This window comes from Labeo rohita, chromosome 12 (assembly GCF_022985175.1).
Source record: "Labeo rohita strain BAU-BD-2019 chromosome 12, IGBB_LRoh.1.0, whole genome shotgun sequence".
NCBI classification, from domain to species: Eukaryota; Metazoa; Chordata; class Actinopteri; order Cypriniformes; family Cyprinidae; genus Labeo; species Labeo rohita.
The window spans coordinates 14238156-14258625 of NC_066880.1; the positions used below are offsets into that span (position 1 = coordinate 14238156).

Below are 20470 nucleotides of genomic sequence, written 5' to 3' on the forward strand. Positions count from 1 at the left end.
TGCACCACATCCAATGCAGTACACCACAGCACATATTGAAATACAAACCAAATGTACTATTGTTAATGTGAATAAAACATTATTACTTTTAACCAAATAAACATGTGTCAGTGTGACTTATTTACTCTTTTGTTCCAAACCACTATGACCTACTTTCTTCTATGGAACAGAAAAAAAGATGTTTAGCAGAATGTTCTGGCTGCTGTTTTCCATACAAAAACAGTGGATGGAGAGAGAAGTACAAAAAGAGCCATAAAGGTCATTACACAAGAAACAAAGACCACTGATATTACTGTATTTCATTTCTTAGTTTCCATATTGGATAAACTGTTTGGGGTGTTAACAATTAAATTCCTTTAATATGTCCATTAATAAATTTCTACACAGAAAAATTTTGACGCATTTTAATTTCAATGCTGAGAAATTTGGGCTCAGTTATATTTTGGTAAAACATTCGTAAAGAAATTAATACTTAAAAAAAAAAATAAAAAATATTTTTAAAAAGGCTTTTACAATAGAGTGGTTTCACAACGCATCATCAATTGGCCATATTGGCGCACTGAATGTAAACGATGCCAATGAACCGAACAAAACTCGCATATTTTGCTGATTATTGCTGCTGAAAATGGTCAATTATTGTCATGTTTTGAGCTGTACTAATCAGTGAAAAACATTTGGAGTACTATAGACTGCCAAAAGTAAAGGCCTATAACAAATCAAGAAGAGGAGTGCAAAAAACTGAGGAACAAAAGACGTTTGTGGTTGGCCAAACTGAACTATCATTTCCAGAGCAAGAATCTTGACAACATTCGTGTTTGTTCTTATCATTTCCAGTCAGGTATGTGAAATATTAAGCTAATATCTTAATTAATACTCCTGGTATGTAACTTTCCCACCTATTAACTTTAGTTTGTCAAAATAATGCACCCTTTCTTGCTTAGTAAGTCCTTCTCTATATGATTTAACAGCTTCCACACGTTTTTCCTGTGGTTTAGACAGCATAAATTAGCAGAACAACGTATTCAGTAGTACATCAACCATGCAATCCATGCTGTTGTTTACATCCGAGTATCGCCAATATGGCCGCGCATCTGAGTAACTGACCAATTCGTGATGCGCAAGTGCAAACTCTCTATTTTAAAAAACTTTGTTTGAACAATAAATGCTCCTGCTTTTACAGATGCCCTGAAGAAAGTATCATTTTCCACAAAATATAAAGCAGCACAACTGTTTTCAACACTGATAATAAACGTTTCTAGAGCACCAAATCAGCATAATACAATAATTTCTGAAGAACCACGTGACACTGAAGCCTCTAGTAATGACTGCTGAAAATGTTATCATCACAAAATGAAAAATTATGTTTTAAAACACATTAAAATCGTATGTTTTGGTCAAATGCAAGCGTGAGTAAGAATTTAAGACTTCTTTTTTAATCCCTAACCCACTCCAAACTATTGTACAAAAGTGTATTGTTTAAAATTTCATAGTTTCTCTAAATTCATACCACATGTAGATTCTGGTAATATTCACCCAGGCAGTTTCCACAACACCAATACTGACCTGTAGATGGTATTAAAATTCAAAGTGATAAGTCGTTCTCTCCTATCTCCTCTTTCATACGTATCCACAAATGTATGTGTACGTTTACTAATATATAAAAAACAGACATCAATTTTATGTGCATTTATATATTTATTAATCGCTTGTAGGGTAGTCTTCATTATAAACTTAAAAGTTAAACTATTAACGTTACTATATTCTCCCTCATATTGACACCAGATGGCACTCGCGGCTCTCATTTTTGGATGACCCCCTCCCATTCATCCATCGTCTCCCTCTCTAGCGCGTCTCTCCTGCTTGTTTTTCACCGCGCGGGTCTACTAGTAGAACGCTCGCGTTCGGCCGCGCTGCCGTGATTGGAGGACTACAGCAGCGCGTAGCTGTGATTGGAGGACTGAATCAGGGCTCATCGCGTTACGCTCACGAGTGGAATGTTCCCTCACACAGAGGCACAACTAGAAAGAAAAGAACGAGAGAAACCGGAGAAAAACGTCCTGGAAAGCTGGAGAAAATCACCTAAAACCTCCCCACGGAAAGTCTGTAGAATTCACGGTTTAAAATAGACCGTCGTCACGAGTCATAAGTTCTAATTTGGAAGGATTTTGAGTTGTTTGAGCGGCTTCATCAAATAGGTAAGTGGGAATTCCGGATATTTGCGTGATGATTTTCTTTCCGGTAGTGGAGGGGGAAAGTTTGTTTCTCTTGTCATGGTTTCGCTTTGCAAAAATGGACGCTTTAAATGAACCAGACGATTATTGCAATATCTTACAAAGGTATTTCTCTTCTACAATGTTTGTAAATGCTTCTTTTCATCCATATCTGATTTTTTTAATATTCCACCTCTTTTTGCCACAATATATCATCTGTTTTCTGCAACAGCCGCGTTTTCATTAAAGTAAATGACTCCCTTTAGTCTACGTTGCTCCATAATGTTTATTATATTTTTGTGTGGGGTTGCTTTGATAACATCTGTGTTTGGGTTTTGTTGTCAAGTCCCAACATGCAACGCAAAAATCACGCTGACTACCTGCTTGTGTTGTGTAGCTTGGATTGGCCTTTGTCAGTAGTTGAATTAAAAACAATTTGTGCTTGATTAGAGAGATGCTGTCTTTGCATTACTTGCTACATTTTCATTGTAATTGTCAGATTACACCGTTTTCTTTGACTGAATGCTGAGTTGTTTACATTTACAGTATGAATGATCTCTTTTGCAGTACCACCACCAAACTTAAATAAATAAATAAACAAAAATAATATTTTATGCTATATTTTACAGTAGAGATTGACAGCTACGTAAAGATTACTTTTATGTTAAAGTGTCTAATAACCCATCCACCCACCCACAAATTTGTTGTCGACATTTATCGATAGACTGGATATTAAAAAAATGATAACTGATTGAATTGAAAACTTTGAATATTAGTCAAGGTGATATCCAATTATTATGACTTATTTGTTGCATTTTTTTTTGCCTTAATTGTTGAGTATATTGAGTTGTCTGCTTGGATTGTTACCGCAATTCAGATTCACAATTCTGTGACATTTGTGTCTCTTTTTTGCAAACTCTCATAGGTTCTTCTGGGGACATTTAAAATAAAGTGTGAATCATCTTTTTGTTTTGGTCATGACCCTCTAGAGCACCCGGAGAATGAACAGACGCTTGATTAGTCCCAGGGGCAATTAAACACAGAGACAGAGATAAATCTTCTATGAGGAGAGAGGCAGTTCTATCCATATATCTTAATTTACCGTGGTATTGGTCTTTCAGATTTGTGGAGGGAAAAAAAAGAACAGAAAGCCCCAAAATGAAAAACAGAGAACCTTAGAGAGGCCTGTGCTTGCTCTTGGCTCTTATAAGAAGCCCTCTCTTTTTTTAGTGGCAGTGTTCGGAAACACAAATAGACCTAATGCCTACAGTTTATTTTCCCTCTCTCAATGTCGTTGTGAATACGAATAGTTGTTCAAGTAAACATGGGGTACTTTCAGCTACTTAATATCCTGAAACTGCTTGATTGTGGAGATAGCATTGTGAACAGATTTGAGATAGCATGTTGGCAAGTGTGAATAATGTTAATTGAAGGCAGACCATTTTCTAAATGGGGTCTTTTTATGCATGCCTGCAATGGGCTGTGGAGATTCCTGTTGCACGCATTGCTCTAACCACCACATGTATTCTCATGTAACATTGTGTGAAAACCATTGCGTGATAACTTGAAACAATAGCTATTTCAAGTCAGTGTTGTTTTAATAAAGTTATTTTTGTTAGCTTTAATCAGCTGAATTCATAGCGAGAGTTAGTTTATAGGCTGAATCTTGTTTTTACCATTGTTACTTTTACATTTTGTGTAGTACAAATAGTAAACTGCAAATAAAAATAAAAATAAAAATAAATAAATAAAAATGAATCATTTGCAAGAAATTTTTTCTGTATCCAATTAGCATTGTTCTGGATTCAAACAAATACATTTTTTGCACAAATATATAGTAAATATAATAATTTTCTTAGATTTATGCATACATTATAAGAATGTATTGTAGAATATAATATTATATACACTACCAGTCAAATGTTATTGAACAGTAAGATTTTTTTATATTTTTTTAAAGAAGTCTTCTGCTCACTATGCCTGCAGTTATTTGATCCAAAGTACAGCAAAAACAGTAAAATTCTGAAATATTTTTACAAATTAAAATAACTGCTTCCTATTTGAATATATTTAAAAATGTAATTTATTCCTGTGATTTCAATGCTGAATTTTTAGCATCATGACTCCAGTCACATGAACCTTTAGAAATTATTCTAATATTCTGATTTGCTGCTCAAAAAACTATTATTATAAATGTCTTCATCATCACTTTTGATCAATTTAAAGCATGCATTTCTCCCCCACCCAAAAAAAAATATATATATATAAATATAAAATATATATATATATATATATATATTCTTCAAGCTTTTGAATAATATAGCTGATGATAAAGTTTTTTATTCTTATTTTAGATAAATGCTGATGTTTGGATCTTTCTGTTCATCAAATAATCCTGAAAAATTATATTGATTATATTGATAATCATAATAAAAATGTTTCTTGAACAGCAAAATCATCATATTAAAATGATTTCTGAAGGATGTGACACTGAAGACTGGAGTAATGATGCTGAAAATTTTGCTTTGATCACAGAAATAAATTATGTTTTAAAATGAAAAACAGTTATTTTAAATAGTAAAAATATTTCAAAATGTTACTGTTTTTGCTGTACTTTGGACTAAATAAATGCAGGCTTGCTGAGCAGACTTCTTTAAAAACATTAAAAATCAAAAACTTTTGACTGGTAGTGCATATAGCTCTCTTTACATGTTGTGCAATTGCATACATTAACTGTGTGTGATTGAGTGCATAGGTTGTTTAAATCCAGGCGTATAATCACGACTGCTTGCCCTAAAGCATGTTTATAAGGTCAGCCCTGCCCTTGACACAGAAATTCACATTCACAATCTGTGTCAGAGATTTGTCCTGCCCCTGTTCGTTCTCACGAACCACTGGCACCAATTTGTTGCCATTTGCATCATGTTTTGTAATCTGCTGGCATATTTGTATGTGCAAGATGTGGGCTCAAGAACACTGATGACCCCAGCAGCACCCCTCCCACCTCCTACAGCACATGAAACCTTCTGCAATCTGAATTGCTACTGCAGCCACAGGCCAGAAAAAGGCCTGTGCTCTGCTTGCAACTAAAATAGAAAGCCAGGAGTGGGAGGGGAAGAGAGAACCAAATCTAATTTTCTCCCTAAGAGCCAGGCTTTCTTTATTTATATATCGTTATGGCTGTATTTAAGGAGAAATGGTGGCCCGCTTCCTCCATGCATGACTCGTTCTTTATTTTTCAGCCTGTGGGCCTTCGTCTGGCCCTAGAAGAGCCTCTCCTTGGAAAGGGGGGAGGAGAGAGAAAGAGAACGAAAGGGAGGGAGAATGAAAAGGGGGGAGAGAGAGCAAGAGAGAGAGAGAAAAAGAGTCAGGTTTCGGTCCCTGTGCGCTCTAAGCTGAATCAGACAAGAAAGCAATATCACTTGAACTCAGACGTTCCTTTAAGCAAAGCCACTTTGAGTTCTATGTGCTCTTGTTTGCTTAAAGGGATAGTTGCCCAAAAAATATTAAAATACATTTCTGTCATCGTTTACTCACCCTCATGTCATTCCAAACCTGTATGATGACTTCTGTGGAATAATAAAGAAGATATACTGAAGAATAATGAGTCATAACGGTGACTAAATGATGACAGAATTGTCATTTCTAGGTGAACTATTCTTTTAAGACTCATTTTAAGAGTTTCATGCTTCATAGTAGCCATTTTCAGTTAATTCACCTTGGCTGTAATAAGACGTAGTAGTGAAAGACTAGTTTCATGGCCTTGAATGGCAGCTGAAATTGAGGAGATTTTATCGTTTTCCGCTGTAACAGTCACCCTGTTTATTTCGCTTTTTTTGCATGGAGCGTACGTCCCCGCTTGGTGAATCTTTTCTCACTAAATGTTATCTTCAGACCTTAATGAATGCCAAGCCTGTAAATGGCCTGTATGCTGTTGGCAAGTAAAGAATGATTCTTTTGAGAAGCTTTGAAACAGGACAAAAGTTGCTTCAGGTTGAAATAACCAAAAAAATCTTGTTTACTACTGAGAAGTGAAGCACATCTCCTCATGCATGCAGGTTGAGCTTGTCATACATGCTATTTGGTGTATGCTTTTTAGAGAATAGTGCATCCAAAACACTTGTTGTGTTTGGAAACCGCAACTAAATTGGCCCTTGTTAAGCCCTTACGCCCTCATGTCGATGTAGAGCTTTATGTAATACCTTTTGCATGTCGCTCTCTTTATCTGTCTCTGTATAGGAAATGCCATGTCTTTCAGGAGCGTTTTGTTGAAGAGTGCAGTTGTGACCACACTGAACAATAGAGCAGAGTTGGTTGTGGTTAGCTGAGCGTGCAAAGTACACACGCGTCCATTATTTGCCGTACCGAGACCTCCCATTATTTAGCTCTATCATATACTGCTACTCCTTTATATCAATCAGGTAGTGACGTATTGCTGTCGCCTGTCACTATGACCCTATGTTGGTCTCGTGGGCATTTTTATAGCTCTTCCTGTAATTTTTAAAAATGTAAGCTTTGTTGAAAGTATTACCTACATGCTTTTCTTAGCGTAGTGTTTTGTTTGTTAAGTATTGGATATTTTCTCTCTGCTTTGCCTGGGTAGTTATATTTGACATTTTATTATGGAAAGATCTTCCCAAACCGTGCCGTCTGCATTTTTGCAACGCATTATGTCAGGTCTGAGATGTGTTTGGCATCTGCACAGAACCACACGACTATAAAGAGGGGCATTTCCAGAGTCTGACTCTCTCTGTCTGAACTTTGCTTGTGCTCGTAGCACTGCTGAACCTGAACAAAATCCTCAATAAAAAGCATTCATTACTACTGAGCCCTCCAGCAAGTCCAGCCATCGTAGTCAAAGAAAACAGCGTTTCATTTCTGCATGTTTAAAGGTCAAATGCATATAGAACCTCAGCTTGACAATAAGGATGCCTCAGTGGATAAGAGTTTTGGATGATTGAGAAACTAGTGCTATGCCACACATTCATTATAAGGATAGTTCACCCAAAAATGACAATTCTGTCATTAATTACTCACCCTCATGTCATTTCAAACCCATAGTCTTGTTTATCTTCAGAATGTAAGTTAAGATATTTTTGATAAAATCTGAGAGCTTTCTGACCCAGCATAGACAGCAACGCAACTGACGCATTCAAGGCCCAGAAAGGTAGTTAAAATAGTCCATGTGACATCAGTGATTCAACCGTGTTATGAAGCTATGAGAGTATTTAAAACCAAAACAAAAATAACAACTTTATTCAACAATTTCTTCTCTTCCTTGTCAGTCTTTGCTGTGCGTTCACGAGAGTGTAATGACGCATGCATGTGGTGCTGTTGACGCAGGAGCTGCTGTTCTATGTATATAATATGTGTGACACTGGACCACAAAACTAGTCATAATGGTCAATTTTTTTTACCTTAAATCATCTGAAAGCTGAATAAATACACTTTTGTTAGGATAGGACAATATTTGGTCGAGATACAACTATTTGAAAATCTGGAATCTAAATCTAAATATTAAGACAATCGCTTTTAAATTTGTCCAAATGAAGTCCTTAGCAATGCATATTACTAATAAAAAAATAAGTTTTGATATATTTACAAAATTTACAAAATATCTTCATGGAACATGTTCTTTACTTAACATCCTAATGATTTCTGGCATAAAAGAAAAATCGATAATGTTGACCCATACAGGGTCACATATATGCACCATTCTACATAATTGGTCATAGTTGGAAATGTCTTGGAAGAAAATGTCTTTTTTCCAAAAAATTATGTATGCAAATTGTATAATATCCAAGGTACACATTTCTAGTAATTGTGCAGTTAACTCTCATTGTATTTTCACAACGTTTTGGAATATTTGTCCTCTCACCAAATTTGTCACTGCTGAAACACAGTTAGAAGGGTTATATTGACCTATTAACATTTTGCTTACATCTACATTGTAAATATATATATATTTTGCTATTCTACTAAATTTTTTTAGAGGTAAATCAATAACAATTAAATGTAACAATATTTCAAGTGTAATTTATGAGATTTGTTGTATTTTTAATTCAATTTTTCTTTGTAAAAGCTAAAAACGTGATCATACTGATTTCAGAGTTAAGGATTAATTAGTTTGACTGTACATTAAACCAAACACTATCATAGTTGATAATTCAGTATATTTTATTTTTGAAAAAACATCCCATGTTTTGGTCATGACTGCACATTTTCGGTAGTGACAGTAATGTTTTGGTAGCGACCAACGGCCATCATGTTACAGAATTTTAACTTGCATACTAAAAATATAAAAAATTTGCATAACTGTACTACAAAACTATACTGTTTATTTCCCCCAAATATGAGGATAATATGTTTCCTTTTGTCACTACCAAAACAATAATGACATGTTTCGGTCGTGATTGTTTCGGCAGTGACAAGTTTATGAAAAACACCCCAAAAAACAAAGATGTCACTGCTGATACTCCACCAAATGTTTCGGTAGTGACAATTTTAGATACTTTTGAACCTAGCTCAAAGATGCTAATCAACACATGGTTACTTAGCACAGTTGTGAACTCTGGTACACATATAAAAGCTAAGTGTTATAGACTAACTCCCAAAAAAGTGCTTAACTGCAGAAAAAAAGTTGTTTGGTAGTGTTTGGTAATGACATTCCTTAAAGTTACACAGAGAATTTTCAAACTTTTGAACACATTTACCTCAAAATGATAGGGCCAATCTACTTACCATTTACGCATAAATATTTCTTGATCATAAATGTAGGGGTCTAGTTAAAATAAGTCTCATCCAGTGGACTAAAACATACACTGTTTCAGTAGTGACATGAAAATGCGGGACACTTTTTTCGTAATTTACAAAGAAAATATAAAATAAATATTTGAAAAGAAATATTTTGTAACTGCACTTTTTAAAAAAAAATTAAAAAGAATGATTTTAGTATCATTTTCATAAGTTGAAATGTAGGGGTTAGGCTTCAGGACAGCCACCTCCTGATTGAAAGTATCCAATAAATGATGATGTTTTGTATATTAAGCTTACTATTTTAAATATTATTTAGGGTTTCAGGAGATAATAGCTGGATTTTGGTAAACGTCTAAGTTTTGAATTCTTACCTGCTTTTTATAAATGTGTGGGACAGCAGTTTGGACCAGTTCTGTAGATGTCCCATATATTACATTTTTTGACATATTTTGCTTAAAAATAGTAATTTATCTTATTATCTCTATATTGATAGAGAAAATGTTGACAGGGCAAGCACAAACCCATCTCCTCTAGTATTAAAAAAATCCTTATTGTTAAGCTCTAGACATTGATTACTAGCCAAATGAAACTTGCAAATTAGAACTGAAATGAGCATTTTTATATTTTTCATTTAGCTTCTCAGCTTCTTTGTTACGTAATGTTGTTTTAAAGTATGACTAAGTCTGATAAGCAGATGGGAGGAGATAAGGCTCGCTGAATGCAGCACCGTGAGCTATAGCCTACATATTGTGTTTTCTGTTTCAGGGCCGTAACCTAAATGAATGGAGAATGGCTGGTTGTAATTGAATGACTTCCTCCATAATAGGTCTCTGCTTTGTGGAGGAAATGAGTAAGAGTTCCTAAATGGTGAATATGAACAGATGTGTTACATGGTGGTCATCATCACTCAGCTATTGTAAGCCCAGGGTTAATTATTGCCTTTCTCCTTTATACGTTGCCAGTCGCACCTCTTAATGGACTGTTTTACTTTAGTGTTTCAGCACAAAAAACACTGAATATGGAATGAAAATCTGAGCAATTTAAACAACGTTTTGTGGTGTTATTCTCATTGATTGTTGGTTTTAAATCGTGCGTGAAGCCTGTGGCTTTGACAGTAAACACGTTTGCTGTCATCTCACAACACTAAAGATCCTGACAGAAAAATTCAGCTGTTGCCTTCCCACGGAGCTGAATCGTGACTGAATGCTCTCTCTAAGCTTGTAAAATATCACAAACATTAAGGAATATCATAACCGCAGTGTATAAAGAATGAGTGGGTGCTTTGTAGCTCTTTGCAGGCACAGTTGAGTCCTCCCTCAAGGCATCTGTGTTCCCATCCTCAGCGCCTCAGTGAACCACACTAACCTTCTCATTTCATGGGTTTTAATTTCAATTAGCTATGGCTGATCGTTCGCTTTGATCACATTAGTCCCCCCTTAGAGCCCCAATTGCTTTTTATACACCCTCGTGCTTTCCTGTTGGTTTTACTAAACCCTTTGGAATTAACAGCAGTGATGGCATCTTCATATGTTTGATTTCCACTTCCTACAGCTGTCCCTCATCTTTCCCTAGCTGTCCCTAGTTTCTCTCTCAGCACTCCAACAAAGAACAATGTCACAAGTCATGGGACATGCTTCTGGTCAGGAGTTTTGAAGTGGAGATGTGCATACACAATCCGCTTTAATTAAAAACGGCTAAGTTCTTTCCTATAGCTAAATGATCGTTTCGGATTGAAAAGATCACCCCTAAATCTACAGATTTGGGAAGAAGTCAACATTCCTTGGGAAATAAGTTGTAATCCTCTTTCCCAGTGAGGGCAGTTGGGGTCAACTCCTCATGGCACCTGTGTGGATCTAAATGTCTCAGGCTTGGTGACACTCTGTCTGAGGAGCGTTTCTGCCTTGCGTTGGGCACTAATCCTCACATAGTCTCAGTTCAGTTTGATACTGGAGAACAGCATTATGGATCTCCTGTGTGACCTATTCTAGGGCCGTATGAAATCTGTTTTATTTTTTTCCCAAATTCATTTTTATTTTTCCCCAAATTCCATTTTTGCTCTAATCATTTTTCTGGATTCCCTTTTTTCCCATTTTAATTTTTGTGTACTCTGTTTTAATTGTTAAATTAAATTGTATGAATCAAAAAGCAGGTCAAATTCTTTAAAAGCATGAAACTTACACAAGTTAACAGCAATTTATTACCTTTTAACAAAAATTACACTTTTAGGGCCTTATGAAATATGTTACCCCCCTCAAATTATTATTATTATTATTTTTTTTCAAATTCTGTGTTTCCATTTTACCTATCTGGATTCTATTTAAATGGTTTAAATAAATTTTAATTATCAAAACTTATATTAACAGCTGCTTAATTTATTATTATAAACTGAAGAGTTTATTTGCAAAAACCGATAATTCTATTTTCAAGTTTCAAAAATCGTGTTTTTTTATTATGTTTTCATGTTTTTATTGTGTTTTATTGTGTTAGTTAGCTGTATATATATTTTTTAAATAATTAAAATAACCCAACTGCAGTTTGATTGAAATTATGGAATTAAATTTGATTGGAATGCACAGTGAAAAAACATGATATTTGAAAATGGTTAAAAACTGAGTTATCTGTTTTTGCAAATGGACTCTTCAATTATAAAGTTACTTTTTTTTTCAGTAATGCTATATTGTGTATTTAATTTCTTTGATAACTAACTGAAGACATAAAACATTGATTTATCTTTTAATCAAATGAGAATTAAAACTTTTCCTTTGTGATTATTAAAGAAATAATGTTTTAATAATAATTTTGTCATTAGTAGGAGTACTATGATTACATTATGTAATATATTTCTGTCACAGTTTCTTCAAGTTAAACCAAATTTATTTTGTCGAGCTGCTGTGGAGACCTTTAAGTTTCTGTTTGTATATTATATAACAATAGTTTTTCTCAAATTAAACTGTAAAGTGCTCATGAAGTGACTCTCAGAGCAGTTCTAGAGATTGAATATGTGTTTATGTGTTCATGTATTCATGTTTGAAGAGGCAGAGACTAAAAACATTTGCTAGCACCATGCGCGCATCAGTATGTGTGGAGTAAATAAAATTGTGTGTCTGCGCCATTCATTCACACAGAGACATGCAGAACATGCAGGATTCATATTTAAATTTTTTTTTTTGAGGCTTTATATTTACAGACACTTGTCCATATCGTGTTTTGATTTAAGTGTACAATTCCTAGACATTCCGCTTTATACAGTAAATTCCATTTTCATGACTGGATTCCACAATTCCGTCTGCGTTTTTGAAGTTTGAAGCTCTCATATTGTACCATACGATACTATGTCAAACCTCAATTGCAAATGTGCTTTCAGTTTTCAAACTTAAGTCTAAAAATGGAAGTGTAAACATGAAAGTAATCTTAATGCAATGGTTTTTTAGTGAGCAGTGTGGCATCTTGTTTCCACTTTTTATTAGCATTTTAAAGTCAGCTAACTTTCAGAACTTTTTTCTTTGATAATCAGTTAGACTCAGCTGTGTGCTAATACAGAAGAAAAGATGTCGCAAGACAGAAAAGACAGAATTTTCATTTTTGGGTGAACTATCCTTTTAATGTTTACATAATGCTGAAGATGCAAAAATTATATTTTGCTAAGCCATATTCTGGTAGATGTTCAACTGTGACACACTGAAAGTGTCCTGAAGCAGCGCATGACAAATCACGAAGGTATTTGAGACAAAAGTCACTGACGTATTTCGTTAACTTAATCCAGCTTTCATAATGAGAATAATGAACGGGGGATCTGCTGTCTTTAAAATTTGTGATGCAACCAGATAATGATAATTCTCTTCATATGAGATCAAACCTTTTGATGCTTAATCTAGATAAGTGTTCCGAAAGTATAAGAAAATTAATCAAATGACATCCATCAGTATTGGGTTCCTGCAGATCTAAGTTGTTTCATGACCTTAGTCGTGGGGAATTTGTTAGTGATGTTGACTCATGGCAGTTTGCATTTTATGTCCGTAGTCAGAAGTTGTGGTATGCTTCTCTGATGTTGTATAATTGTTGTTTGTGCATTAGTGTCTTCCTAATATATCTTTTTCTTTGGTCCCCATGTCTTTGTAGGTACTACAAAGGTTTTCCACAGGAGTTTGTGGCTTTGTTCTGTGATCAGCTCCAGACAGAAGACTCTTAATGCTGATACTCATGCGAACCCTTCATCATCATGTGCTGCCACACTTGCTACCCTGTGAGGTAAGAGCCTGCTGCTTTCTGTTGCAGACTAGTGTCTGAGGCTTTTCTTTACTTAATGGCTCAATTTATTCCTTTTCCCTATGGTCTTTGTGTTTTTAGACTTTTTCTTTTGTAAATCAGGGTCTGTTGTATTTCCCAGAAGCTTTTGGGAAATGAAACTGCTGGTAAACGGTTGGAGCGCTCTACTCCGAGTTAGCAAAGGGCCAGCGCTTTCTCAAAGTCTCACTCCATAACCAACTATATAAGTAAATGCTGCAATTTTTCTTTACTTCCTCCACCTTTGGCTGTATTTTCATAGGGAGAGAAGGAGCATACGGCAACCTTGATTACCGAAGCCCAGAGATTAACCCTTAACCCTGTGCCTGAGACAGAGACAGACCTACGCAATCAGCGAGTTTCCTGTCTCGTAATTATTGGCGCTTGATTGGTCTGTCAGAGACCAGATACCCTGCAGCCCACCTCCACCGTTCCACTCCGCATTAATGACCCACGACATTTGAGAATTGTGTTTACATGCGGAACTCGGTACCGCCACAGTGAAGGGATCACCGCTGGGATTTTCTCAGGTACTTAAGGGCTTTACTTTTGATTAGACTGCAGCGCGAGTTTAGATGTCTCTCAAAGGCATGGGTCAATCAGTGCGTGATGTATCCAGTCCTATGGACCTGGGATGTTTACATGGGGCTGGTGGGATGGCTGGCTGGAGGGAGGGGCTGTTCCACTCAATTGCAGCCACATGTTTGCAAAGGATGTGGAGCTGAACGAGGCCGTGTGATCTGCCAGACTTTAAACAGGGCCTTCGCCTGTGGGCAGCTCTAAAGTTTTCCAGCGCTTTCCTCCAGCCTCTTCGTTACTGTGGTTTCTGGGCAAACACACTACCCTGTTGCCGTACAATTTCACATTCATAAACTGCACTCGGCCTGCCTGAGATTCCCATACAATTGCTCAGACAAATCCGTTCTTGTACTGACTTACACTAACACACAGACCACACACATATAACTAAGTTATATTGAGATGGGGCATGGAATATTTCATATGCACTGGTGAATGTTTCCAAAAAAGCAGAAGCAGGACAACTTTCAAACATGCACATAAAGCATAACGGAAAGTGACATTGTCAACTAACTCTGGTTTTTGTTTGTACTACTTTGGCCACCTGTTTTATGTGGTCTGTTCGTCTGTTTTGACCTGTTTATAAATGTATCTACAATATCTTTTTGGGTCGGAGTGCCCTGTCTTGCAGAGCAAGCGCACAACACTGGCCAACTGTAGCTTTTTTTAAAACAATAAAACAAATTATTCTGGATCTAGGATCAAAGTGTCCAGATGTCACTTTTTGACTGAAGAACAAAGGCTTTTACTGGTCTTCCTGCTGGTGTAATTAGGTAAAACATCAGTGTAACGTTGTACAATAACAAAAATTTAGTAGTTTAAATTAGGGCTGGGCGATAAAACGATAACAAATTATCATAATTTCATTTTTCTTGACTAAACGATAACAAGAATTTGATAAATGTGCGATATAATGTTAATGCGCCAAAGCACAAAGAAAAAGCGCTACTCATTTGAAGCATACCACATGGACCGCGAGATTATTAAAGCAGATGCGTTTACTCTCTGGTGAGTCTCGGTCACGTGACCACTGAACAGCACTGTGAGATCCAGTGTGAAGTGTTTGAATTCAGTGAGGAACGCAAATGACTTAAAATAAAGTGATTTAAAATAGTTTAAAGCCAGATGGTAATTTGCATTGGTAATTTCTGTTTACAAATTACCATCATTTACCAGGTATTTTATGTAGTAACACTAACTGCACAATGGCATTGTGGCAGAAATGTGGGATATTCATATTGAATTTGTGACCCTGGACTACAAAACCATAAGTAGCATGGGTTCAAATTATTGATTTTTCTACTGTAAATATGTCAACTTTTTTGCAACCTCAGATTTCACATTTACAAATAATTGTATCTCAAAATATTGTCCTATTCTAAGAAACCATACATCAGTGGCTTTCAGTTCTCAATTAAAAAATTGTTTGTCATGTTCTGACCATAGAGAGTTTCACTTAGGAGCAAAAATCTGCCTTTAAACTTCAAAGAAATAAAGATTTAAAATTTATCATCATAATACGTTTAAAAATTTATTGTGATACTTTTTTGGGCCATATCGCCCAGCCCTAGTTTAAATTATTGGCCTATTTATGAAAAATTAAGAGAGGTTGACTGACCTAATGGCTTTAACCAAAAAATGGAAATTATGTCATCATTTACTCAACTTCATATTGCTCCAAGCATTTATTACTTTCTGTCTTCTGTGGACACACAAGAACATTTTGAAGATTTCATACAATGAAAGTCAAGTGTTGTTTTAGACCCCCTTGACTTTTATTGCATGACCAAAAACAGTTGAATCAGTTGTTTTGTCTCAGAAGAAAGTAGGTCTTGCGGGTGAGTAACTGACGAAAGAATTTTCTTTTTGGGGGTAAGTGATCCCTTTAGAGGCATGGGGTTTTCTTAAAATGTCTTTTTAATGGACTTGTTTACATGTCCTTGCCCTGATCTGTCCAAGAACCATTTCCATTTATTCCAAACTCCCTCTAAAGTTCAAGATCATCTCAAGCAGTACAAAATCTTACCACAGATGATAAAACCTCTTTATCATCCCAAAGCCATGGAATTTGTGAGCAGGTAGTGGAAAGTACAACGCCTCTTTCCTTTCTGTCATGCCCTAATGCCTTCTGAGAGACAGCAGCTCAAACCTTGGCGCTTGAAAAACAACCATCACCCCACAGTGATAAGAAAACAGATCTCCAGCAGTGTCTCAGTATGTCCCTCCAATCTATGTGGATAAGAAAGAAAAAAATAGCATCCATTTGAACACCTTGTGGCAGACATCTTGATTTGTAAACTCATGCAGGAACAGACATTCTGGCAGCACAAGCTCTGCAGAGTGTGAAAATGATCTGTTTGATACAGTGGAACCTCCTGCCACAGCCATTAAGCGTCCTGCCTAGAGAATTAGAGACATCGGAGACCCCTGCATGAAGTGCACTTTCATGCTTTGCTCATCAGGGCAGCGTCCTTCAGCTCAAAACAATTTGCACTTAGTGTTTTTTGGGGAAGGGGGCAATGTCACATTCAGTTGCCAGCTGGATGACATGTGTTTCTATACACAGAGGGACTAGCCACTTAGTAATATGGATTTTGTTCTCCGCATCCAAAAAGAAATTGGCTTGCACAGGTCCGCACTGTGGTCTGTGATCTGTCAGACAGGATTTCACACTCATAGGATGTGTAGATTAGGGAACTCGAACGACTGTCTCTGGGTAGAGAACACCACTTTTTGAATCAAAAGTTGTAGACAGGGAAAAAAATTAGATGAAGAAAGTCCAAAAGCCTGTGGCTGTTTCAGTTTCTTCTACCCACACAAGTCTTTCAAGTTTGAAAATATTGTAGTTTACTGCAGAAATGTTAAGATATCTTACAATAATTCACAGGTTGTACTTAATTATTCATGAATAGACTAGAATAAAATAGATGATAGATTTTCTGAGGATATATTATGTAAATTTGGTCTTTTATGATGATGGATGCACTTTTTGGGCTTCAAAATCTCATTATAAAGCTTGGAAGAGGACAGTTTTTATTATAACTCTGTATTCATCTGAAAGAAGAAAATCATATACACCTAGGATGGCTTGAGGGCGAGTAAACTATGGGGTAATTTTCATTTTTGGATGAACTATCCCTTTAAATTTAAAAGATAAATCTTTTGTATACATATCTTTTCTGTCACTTTTGATCAGTTTAATGCTTCCTTGCTGAATAACAGTATGAATTCCTAAAAAAATCGTACTGTATTATATGTAACATATAATGCGGGACAGTGCACAGAGTGCATTTCTGTCCAATTTCCAGCAGAGCTGATCTGTGATGGTTGAACTGAGCATGGACCTTCTGTTGTGTTGTCCAGAACTGAACCTCCCGACCATATGTCTCAGTGACGTGAAGCCCTCTCTGGAGAGCTAGGCTACATTTGGTCGTGGAATGTGCTGGAGCGTGTGCATCTGCTTAAACAAAGCCTTATTTTCAGCTCAATGTTGTAATTACAGACTAGAATGAATCTAGCCGTCTTGTGAACCCACAGCAGCCTCTGCACAAGTTTCCCAGGATCTGCTCAGGGCTTGTAAGTCCAAGCAGAATGTTTACAGCAGTAAATCTAAGCCACTATTAACACAACATCTCTCAGACATATTTACTTACTTTTCGAAAAGTGTGTCTCTTCCGTGTGAGGAAATCTTGTGTTTGTGAAACTGGATTGTGTTGGAATGGGCCACTAGCATTAGCAGGGTCCTCGTGGGTGTTGAAGTGAGACTAGATAGAGGGACTCAGTCAGTGTTAGCGCAGCTTGTTGTCTGGTACTCCTCTAGACATTTGGATCAATGGAAATTGGACTTGCTCTCTTTTTCCCTATAAAGAGGAAAATTGGTTTGTGATCCAGTTGCATTTGTGTCCTGAAAAAGAAAACCCAGTGAATCAATGCTTTCACTATTTCAGTAAGTTGTAGCAGGGTTGTTATTGTATTTAAAAACTAAGATGGAAACTAGAATCTAAATTAATAGAAACTTAAAAGCAAGCACAAAAATATCTACATCTAATGTAATCTGATTGCTTTCTTTCCTTTTTTTTTAAAAGTTATTTTTATGGGCTTTTTACACCTTTATTGTGAAAGGACAGTGGTGAGCTGACAGGAAAGTACTGGGAGGAGAGAGGGGAGCAGGATCGGCAAAGGACCTCAAGGCGGGATTCGAACTCGGGTTGCTGTGAGCGCAGTTGCACTATATGTCGTCACACTAACCACAAAACTATGGGTGCCAACAATCCAAAAGCCTTCTGACCCTCCATAGACAGCAACACAACTGACACGTTCATTTTGTCTCTTCTGTGTTAGTCTTTGATGCAAGTTCATGAGAGTAACACAACTGTTATTTAATTTTTTGCATATGCTACCAGTCAAAAATTTAAAAACATGTTTATTATGACCTCAAAGACCTTTTAGTGAAACTATCCTGTTACATTTTCAGTATAAAATACAAAAACTGGCATTCTAAAGATGCCAGAAATTTACTGTAAAAATACTGAGACAATGTTTCAGGTGTTATGGAGTGCCTATAACATATAATCGTATATTTAATTATCAATATAATGTTAATACATCTCTTTGAACTACCAAAATCTGCTTTTCATCATGTGATGTCACGCAGGGATTTCCCAGAATGTCTTTATACTGTTTTTCATCAAATTACGTCATAGTTTCTGCTTCCAAAAATATAAATCTGTTTTACGGTTCTTGACTGTACAAGGTAAAAAAGTTAACTAACCGAATTTTAAGTAATTATGTTTTTTTTTTTTTTGGTGACGTATAGGGATCAAAAGATAAAAATCTCACGATACAGTGATATGAAGTCAACGCTACGATATTTATTATGATATTTAAAAAAAAAAAGACAAATGAGGAATTGGAAAATAATTTGAAAATGTTTTAAAGTTTAATTATTCTATCTAATGCACTTTGAGAGGTCAAAATAAGAGTTCCAACCCATCTTCTTAACTAAGAAAAATAAGTCAGAAAAAAATCTTTAAATTCAGCTCAACCCTCTTTTTATTTGTGATTTACTGTTTCGGTCTAATTTACATTAACACTGGTGTTTTAGGAAGGTTTTAGGAACATGTGGAGAGTGCAACAACAAAAGACACTCATGAGAGGGTATGAGACAATTCAGCTTTGGTTTCAAAAAGTGCAAAAATATTTGTTATTGGTCATAACTTAAGCGGAAAAATAGAGCAGATACTGGACATGGATGAAGCTTTCTAGAGCGCATGTGTCGACCGCCCGCGTTCATGCACAACATTATAATGGTGTATACTTTGAAAGGCTACACATTCGACTGTACACATACGCTAGTGTGCACATACAAAAACAAAATGTACTTTAGGCTTATGCCAACCACTAACATGAATTCAGATTGTTTCGTTTCATCTTGACTTTCAACCCTACATACAGGTAAATAGAGCACAGAAAAACCCAAGGTACTTTGCTACTGGCTTTCACGTGGGTGATTGTTAGAACAGGATGACTATACAACACCGTCATCAGTGTGTTCTTGAACCCACGGCTGTCTGGATGGAGCCCTGCATCTGTTGCCACAAACCTCCGCCCTCGTTTCCTCCCTTTCAGCTTTCTGCACTTTCGACTGGATTTCTCTTTTGTAGATGTACCCACAGAAAAATTTGTTTTTACCCTCCTGCATGTTTCTTGCTATCAAATCAGATAGCATCAGTCTTACTAAATTCACATCTTATTTTCCAATAACCTCGTTTTTTCCTATTTCCATTAGAGTGTTGTGTGTGTCTCTCGAGGGGTGTTCAGACATCCGATAAGCTGCAGATACAAACCAAAGACGGGCTGTAGATGTGAGAGAGAAAGCGTCGGCAGGCTGTGAGAGGACTGTGCTGGTAGCAGAGCGTGACTGAGATGTTGGAAGAGCTGCGGCCAGCAGGGAATGATAGATAGAGGAGGGTAAAGAAAGGGGGAGGAGGAGGACAGGAGAGAAGAAGTGCAGCAGGAGGTTTGGAAGGGGAGTGCTCTGCAGGAACGTTTCAGTATTCTTATGGTAATCCAGCCTTGGATGAGCCTCAGAAGCAGCCAAGCAAACAATGAGAGTGGAGCCAGGAAGTCTGCTCTCCCTGCTGGCCGGCGTGACTTGAGAGGCAGGCGAGGCGCTGGGCTGCCTGCAAGGAGGGGCCCCCAGGAGGGGCCAACGAAACGCATGCCAGCACACATATCCACATACCACATTCACTCAATCTACGAGTTTGAGAGCATGGTCGGCGCTGGTGAAAAGCATGTTTGTGTTTGTTTGCGTGCTTCGTGGTGAGCGGGACTTGTTTATTATTAACACAGATTTGGTGATGTCCTTTTGGCAATTCTGATTGCAAATATGAAATATATCTGTACCAGATTGGTTATCTACCCATATTAAAGTTGATTTTTTTTTTTTTTTTTTTTTTTTTTTTTTTAATCTTGATTTTAGATATTGATTTGTGCATCTATTTTTATTCCATTAGGATTACTTATGACATTATTTAAAACTCACTTAATAGTTAAAGTTAAACAGTTTAATGTGTTAATGAAGTTAGGTTAAAAAAATATAATAATTAATAAATAAATACACTTTTTACCTTGATTTG

General features: G+C 36.4%; 1 protein-coding gene across 1 annotated transcript in view; it reads left to right on the forward strand.

The window, feature by feature from the left end:
- The first annotated feature begins 1879 nt into the window (after positions 1-1879).
- Positions 1880-20470, forward strand: part of bmpr1ab (bone morphogenetic protein receptor, type IAb) — a 48912-nt gene continuing 30321 nt past the window's right edge. The window contains exons 1-2 of the mRNA XM_051123934.1: positions 1880-2195; positions 13086-13214. The gene's annotated coding sequence lies outside the window, so the exon portion shown is untranslated. The remainder of the gene's footprint in view (positions 2196-13085; positions 13215-20470) is intronic.